The 7,200-nt window shown below is 41.1% G+C and overlaps 1 protein-coding gene across 1 annotated transcript in view; it reads right to left on the bottom strand.

Annotated features, from left to right (window-relative positions):
- Nucleotides 1-7,200, bottom strand: part of FYB1 (FYN binding protein 1) — a 143,068-nt gene extending 135,868 nt beyond the window's left edge. Inside the window, exon 1 of the mRNA XM_023515014.1 lies at nt 7,070-7,200. The gene's annotated coding sequence lies outside the window, so the exon portion shown is untranslated. The remainder of the gene's footprint in view (nt 1-7,069) is intronic.

Here is a 7,200-nt window from a genome sequence, read left to right on the forward strand (position 1 = left end):
CCAGTGCTGTGTGTCTACTGCCCATCCGTCTTCATATCTGGCGTGTTTCTCTTCATAAAATACCGAGTGCCTTTGTGCTTCATTCCCACTAATGTCTATAATACCCCAACCAATAAGCTTGAGCAATCCTCCTGCCTCAGCCTCCTGAGTAGCTGGGACTACAGGCACCTGCCACAATGCCTAGCTAGTTTTACTGTTTTTAGTAGAGACAGGGTCTTGTTCTTGCTAAGCTCAGGCAATCCACCCACCTTGGCCTCCCAGAGTGCTAGGATTACAGGCATGAGCCTGTAATTCACTTGCACCTTGCTTAGGTGAATTTCTTAATAACTATTTGGGCCAGGACATGTTCTGGCTTTAGAGTTTCTCCCTTCTCTGTCAGTTCACCCTGAAGGAGGTGGGGATCAGTCATGGAGGTAGCACAGCAGATGAGTTTGGGGTGATAAACCACAAAGCCAAGAACCCTTTCAGTCACCCATGCCAGTGGCCCCTATACCATGGTAGTAAAGCAAGTATTCTGAAAGTAGGAAAATCCACAGCGACTGTAGCAGAAACAGCTACAGAGCGGATTCCCAAATCTACCAGGGAAGGTCACCGACCTGAAGAAAGGCGCCTCACCCCCTAAAGACAAGGGCTTTTCTGTGACCACCAGGTTGTCTTCCTATGTACCTACTTTTTCTAAGATACAGCAAAACATAGAAAATATCAGAGTCTGAGCGCAGAGAGAGTTGTGTTCAAATTCTAGTCCCAATGTTGAGTAGCTGTATGACTGTGAGAACCTTACTCATCTTCAAGGCTCAGTTGAGTCAGAAAGTAGGGAGGATGGCAGTGGCTGTCTGTAATGACTGTTCTGGGCATTTGATGAGATAGTGTCATTTCAAGGCTCACCACTGTTACCTGCCAGCATCCTTCGCCTCCCATGTTCACTAGTGGTTTCTATCCTTGGGAAGCTGTTTATTTGGGGACAGAATAGAGGAAGCCAACTTTCATCCAGTGCCTGGCATACGGTCTGCACTGTTAATGGGAGCTTTATAATTGCATTATTCTCCATGACAATACAGTGGAATAGTTGCTATCACCACCACCATCGTCAATGGTGAGGAAATGAACTGGGAGTGTAAGCGGCCTTTGCAAAGACACACGACTAGTAAACAAAGGAGGAGTAGAGTGTTTTCCATTCTCGTGTATGCCACCTGCTATGAAACCTTAGTGACGATGTCGAAGAGAGACAAATCAAGGGGAAAAGACTTCCTTTTAAGGTAGAACGTGGATACGCTACAAAGACACGTATATACATAACTGCACAGGGAAATTCACCACCATATAGTAAGAAACTGAAAATATGTTTTAATTTGTGTAACTTGTGTTAGAAGTTTTAAATATGTTTTTTTCTACTTAGCTACTTTACCAGTAGTCTGTCAATAAAGAATAATCGGACAATGTATATAAAATGTATATAAAAATGCTGTGTATAATATGCCCTGTCCTTCATATTACAGTTCAGAAAGGAAAAGAAAAAAAGGACAAGTGAAATGTTTACTCTATGGAACTGATTAGTACACATTACGGAATACCATACAGTCATTAAAAATGATATTTAATAAGAATATTATTAAGGATATTTTGAAAAAAGAAATGGTGCTTAAAATATAAGACTTATACAAATTATATTTATAAAATATGTATTTAAAATGATGACATTTTCGAAGGATCTGTACTAACTTAACAGTGATTATCATGATGGGATTATAGAAAATGTTTTTTCTGCATATTTTTATCTCTAAGAAGTTTTTTGAAACTTTTATAATAAGAAAACAGTAATCTTTTAAGGAAAACATTACTAATATACTATCCCAAATACGTGCTATCCAGTTAAAATTTCTTTTTTTTTTCCCCTGCTATCATCCTTTTTCCCCTAAGACAATAAAAAATAGCGTTTAGCAAACCACAGTGCCCTTGTTTGCTTTTTAAGAGGATGGCACTAAGCTGTTTTCAAAGAATCCTGGGCCTAAAGACCCTGTTTGGAAACACTAGGGATTTATAAGTCCCACCTGGGTAGGTGACTGCTTTCTACAGGTGTGGCCCCACAAGAGTCTCGTGCTAGCTTTTCTCCCGACACTGCAGTCCCTTTACCAAGTCTCCTTCCCATGTCTTCCCTCTCCCTCTTTGCATGGCAAGATGACGCTCTTTCACACCTATGTTTTCTACATTGAGCTCACCGAACTTACAGATGACACACTACCCATGGCCACACAGACACACTTGTGCACTAGTTCACCGTCCGCAGTGCGCTCCCACCCCCTTCCCCAGCAAGTATTAGACTCATTGTCTCACTCCCAGTCTTCCGCTGGGACTGACGACAGGGAGTAATCCCCTCGATAAAGAGAGAAGGGACAAGGAATTTCAGTCTCCTAGGGGCTGAGGAGTTGGGGGCAAAGGTGGTGCAAATTGGCTCTCTTCTAGACTCAGGAGCATAAGAATGCCACATATTATTGGGAGCCAATTTTATTCTTTTACAGAGAAATGATGGAAAACTGTGAAGCAGAATATGAATGCTATAGTTGAGTTAGTCTTTGTTAAACTGGGGGTGGGAGCCCACTCATCATTTTGAGTGTGCTCTAAATAATCACTTTCCATGAACTTTGAGACCACAATTTATCCCAAAGGTTTGGATCATTTGGGCTTCATTCCTTCTCATAATTAAAATAACGAACTGCTTTTTCAAACACAAGAGCTCCTTTTATAAACTCGGCTATGTTACTGAAATGGCAGTCAGCAGCAGCAATGTTTTACAACAGGTGCCACCAGAGTCCTCTTCTGGGTTTCAAAGTGCTTATAGCAGGAAACCTGACTATATTTCTCTCTCTGGCACCCAGCTAGCTTAAGAGGCCGAGGCAAAGAATGCATTTTTTTTCCCTTTTTGTCTCCAACACATAGCTCTTCCTCTATTCTGAAGGCTACAATCCAAAAAGGGAACTCCTGAAGCCACAGTTTCTCAACTGGCATAATAAAGACTCAGCGGCTTCATGATCACTATGAGACAAGCAAAATGCCAAAGGCTGGGAGGACCTGGCTGTGAAGAACCACCCCCTCCGACAATCCCCACCCCGTCTCTGCTCTATGTAGAAAAGATCAGCATGTTCGCCAGGAAACTAAGAAGAGTCATAAAATCAATTACCTACCATTTTTACTGAAGAGTTGGTGCTCCTGGCACACAGTGACCCCGAAGATGCTGTGACTCGGGCAGTGAATGTGCAAGCTCGCCTTGCAGCGTGTACTTCCTTTTCTGAGCTGTGTGGTTTGTCCAGCTTTCACACATTGATATGCATAAGGCTGTATTTGCCTGTTATCTCAGCCCTGGGCGCCTTTGTATAACTGGCCAGGTTTATCTTATTACATTTTACAAATGTGAGAACAGCTGTAGGTGAAACTTTGAAGTCTGAAAGACTGACATACAATTTTTTTAATAGTGCCTAGATATTAAATTCTCTGTACATTATTAACTTGTTTTCTGTAAAATCTGTATTTTTAGAAATGCATAGGTCTATGTGTATCTGTCGTTCTCTCTTATCTGCCGTCTGTCTATCTATAAAGGACATGAAAAAATGTTAACCCTGGTTGACTTGGGTGAAGGTATGATTACAAAAATAATTCTTTTTTGTGCTTTTCTGAGATTTTACAAGTTTTCTACCTTGAGTTTATAGCATTTGTGTAAAAACATAACTGTCATCTTAAAAAGAACCGAAAGATCATAATTTCAATCAACAACTTCAAAGTTATTTAAATTCATATTGCTCATATTTAAATGGTGAAAATAGCTATCAGCTTGTCATAAAATGTCATTTATTTCACTAAAAAAATAAGATTGATGTGTTAGTTTGGGGATAATTGCTAGCATCAGATGGCTTGGTGTCTTAACACTGGTGAACTGCATATGCTCAAATTAAGGTCACGGTGTTTGCAAGTCAGACCTCCCAGTCCTCAGGAGTACCTCTCTGAAAACGTTCTGATACACAAAGCCAGGTGCAAAAGTAAGTGCAAGGGCAGAAGATCATCTTTGTTTCCCATTGCAAAGGAAAGGCAATGGGTTCCGTAACCTGGGGTTGCAACTTCCTAGATCTTGTTTTTTTTCTTGCAGTTTTCTGCCGGGGCTGGGTTTGATGTACTACCTCTGGTATATGGGGGCCGGCGCCCTACTCCTTTGAGCCACAGGCACCACCCCAGATCTTGTTTTAAGTATGATAGTGGTTATTTAGTGCAGGACAGCCACATTTCTATACTTGATGCTGAGCTAATACTATTATAATTTTTACCATATGTGTACAAAAGCCCTTTCAATAAAGATGTGCCCTGTTATTTACTCCTTAAAATGAAAATGATTTTCAAAATTAAGACATGATTAAGAAAATAATTAGAAATATAGATAGCGTCCTTGCTGGAGCAGGCAAAAAGCCAGGAAGGGGGCCAGCTCCAGAGGTAGAACCTGATATTGCCCTGAAACATTTGCATATTGCAAAGAAGGGTTTGAGGCGTGGTTAGAACCGAGGTGGGTCATCAGGGATCTGAAATCATACAGCAAGTGGTACATAATAAATGCGCAATAAATGGAGGAGGCAGATCAGTGCAAGACAGAGGTATGGAAACCAAGTGTGTTTTTACATGTAACACATTTGCCAAAGGAAGGCTTTGCAAAGGAGACATTCTTTCCCTTCACTAGAAGGCCTCTTACCTACTTTCTGCTAAAACAGACATCATGGAGCAGATACAGCTTAGGGTTAAAGCAGTGGTTCTCAGCCTGGCTGCCATAAAATCCCTCGGGAAGCTTTTAAAAATCTCAGTCCGTGTGCTTCATCCTGAGTATTATATCAATGTCTCTGGGTTTGAAAACCAGGCATCAGTGTATTTTAAAGCTCTCCAGGTGGTCTAAGGGGCATGCGCATTTGATAGCCTGTGCCTTAAAAGAGGAGCAGGTGACTCATACCAGTAAGAAGGCAAACAGATCACCAGGCCAGTCTTATAGGCAGAAATAACCCTGACACTCGGACACTGTTTACCACTAAGTTTATTAACATATTTTTACCATATATTACATAATGATTGCTTATTCTTGGTCAGTCTATATTTTTCTCTCTATAGCAGTAAGTTGGACAAAAATTACACAATTAAACAGAAATCATTAACAATTATTCAGTTAACATTGTAGTCTCTGGTTAAGAGAACTTTGAGTTTCAATTCATTTATGTGTATTCCATTTCAATTTGTGCTTAATTCTAAATGCTTACGTGGTAGAAAGTAATTTTTAGTTGTTAATTGAATTAAATTCAGTGGTCTCTCAAACACATATATTTATTAAAAAGTATTTTAGTTGAGGAAAAAAAATGAGGACTGAAGCTCCCAACTTTACCAAAACACCAATAATAGATGGCTTGACGCCCATAGCTTAGTGCTTAAGTAGGGTGACCAGATTTTAACATCCGTAAGGCGGGACAACATGGGGGGGGGGGGCTGGGCAGGGATGGGGTAGGGCAGGGGCAGGGACAGGTAGGGCAGGGCCTGACAACAATGCAAACTTTGATAAGCAGTTCTGGATAATCACTTCTCAGCAATTATTTGTTATTATTATAGTTTAACATTATAAAATTAACAGAAATAATATAAAACTCATATTCTGGCGAAATAGCCACATGGCAGCCGAAAACCGTATATTCCCTTCCTGTTCTCCCACCTGTTAGTGGATTCTTTCCAAAAATCGGGACTTTTTTAAAACACTGTGGGACACAGGACAAATTGTTCAAAAGCGGGACGTCTGGTCACCCTATGCTTAAGCCACATGCACTAGGGCTGGTGGGTTTGAACCTGGCCCAGGCCTGCTAAACAAAAACAACAAAAATAGCCAGGCATTGTGTCAGGCACCTGTACTCCCAGCTACTAGGGAGGCTGAGGTGAGAGAATTTCTTGAGCCCAAGAGCTTGGGGTACTGTGAGCTATTATGCCATGGCACTCTACCAAGGGTGACATAGTGAGACCACAGTGAGAAAAAAAAATAATAATAGATTTTTATATTTAGTTTTTGAAACATAATCACTTTATTTAAAATACATCTATATTTCAAATATCACCAGTGTGAGTATATTTCCTGTGAAGTCAATCCTTAGTATGTAAGTCCCTGAGCAGGAAGGTGAAACAGGAAATGCAACAAAGATGACAATGTCGTGATATCATCTAAAAAAGATAAAGCTCTGTTTTCGCAGTATGGTACTGCAATTATTCCTGCTAGAGGAAGGGAGAAGGAGCTGAGGCGCTGCAAACGTGCCTACAACTCTTAACTACCCAGGTACACCTTCTCTGTCCATCCATTTGCATTCTAGAAAACAGTTACTGTTCAGGCAATGGGGCAATAAGTCTGCCCTGCCAGTCAATACTTGCTGAAGGTAGTGGGTAGGCTAGGACTGTGAGGTCTAGAGGCATTGGGTGGCTAGGGAAACCCAACTTCACTTTCTTTTTTTCTTTTTTTTTGAGACAGAGTCTCAAGCTGTTGCCCTCGATACAGTGCCGTGGTGTCACAACTCACAGCAACCTCCAACTCTTGGTCTTAAGCAATTCTCTTGCCTCAGCCTCCCAAGACTACAGGTGCCTACCACAATGCCCTGCTATTTTTGGTTATGATTGTCATTGTTATTTAACTGACCTGGGCTGGGTTCAAACCCGCCAGCCTATATAGCCTGTGCTGTAACCACTGTGCTAAGGCGTCGAGCCCAACTTCACTTTCTGAAATCAGTTTACACGTCTGTAAAGGAGAGGGCACTAACACACAGTTTAAGTAACACTAATGATCATTAGCTAAAAACATGGCCAGTGTTTTATCAGGCTTTAAAAGAAGAATGGTTAAAATTGTTAGCATAGAAGAAGGTTAGAAATATATAATCATAAACTCTTACACAATTTCATCTTTATCACTCGAATAACTAACAGTTTAGGGAAGAAACAAATAATTCTCTACTCTCCATGCCCAACACGAACGTGCCTGGAGAAGGCCCCTGAGACAGGAGAACAGAGGAATGTTGAGACTCACCTTTTCCAGGAAGACTTCTCTGCTGCGGGGCCACTGATCTCTTCCTTTTTCTGGACGCCAACAAAGTTAAGGTCCTTTAATGTGTTTGCCTTTTATGGTTCTCTAATTGTACTGGATGCGCTGGTTTTGGC

Source organism: Otolemur garnettii, unplaced genomic scaffold (assembly GCF_000181295.1).
Source record: "Otolemur garnettii isolate 467f Iridium unplaced genomic scaffold, OtoGar3 scaffold00063, whole genome shotgun sequence".
In the NCBI taxonomy this organism is placed as follows: domain Eukaryota; kingdom Metazoa; phylum Chordata; class Mammalia; order Primates; family Galagidae; genus Otolemur; species Otolemur garnettii.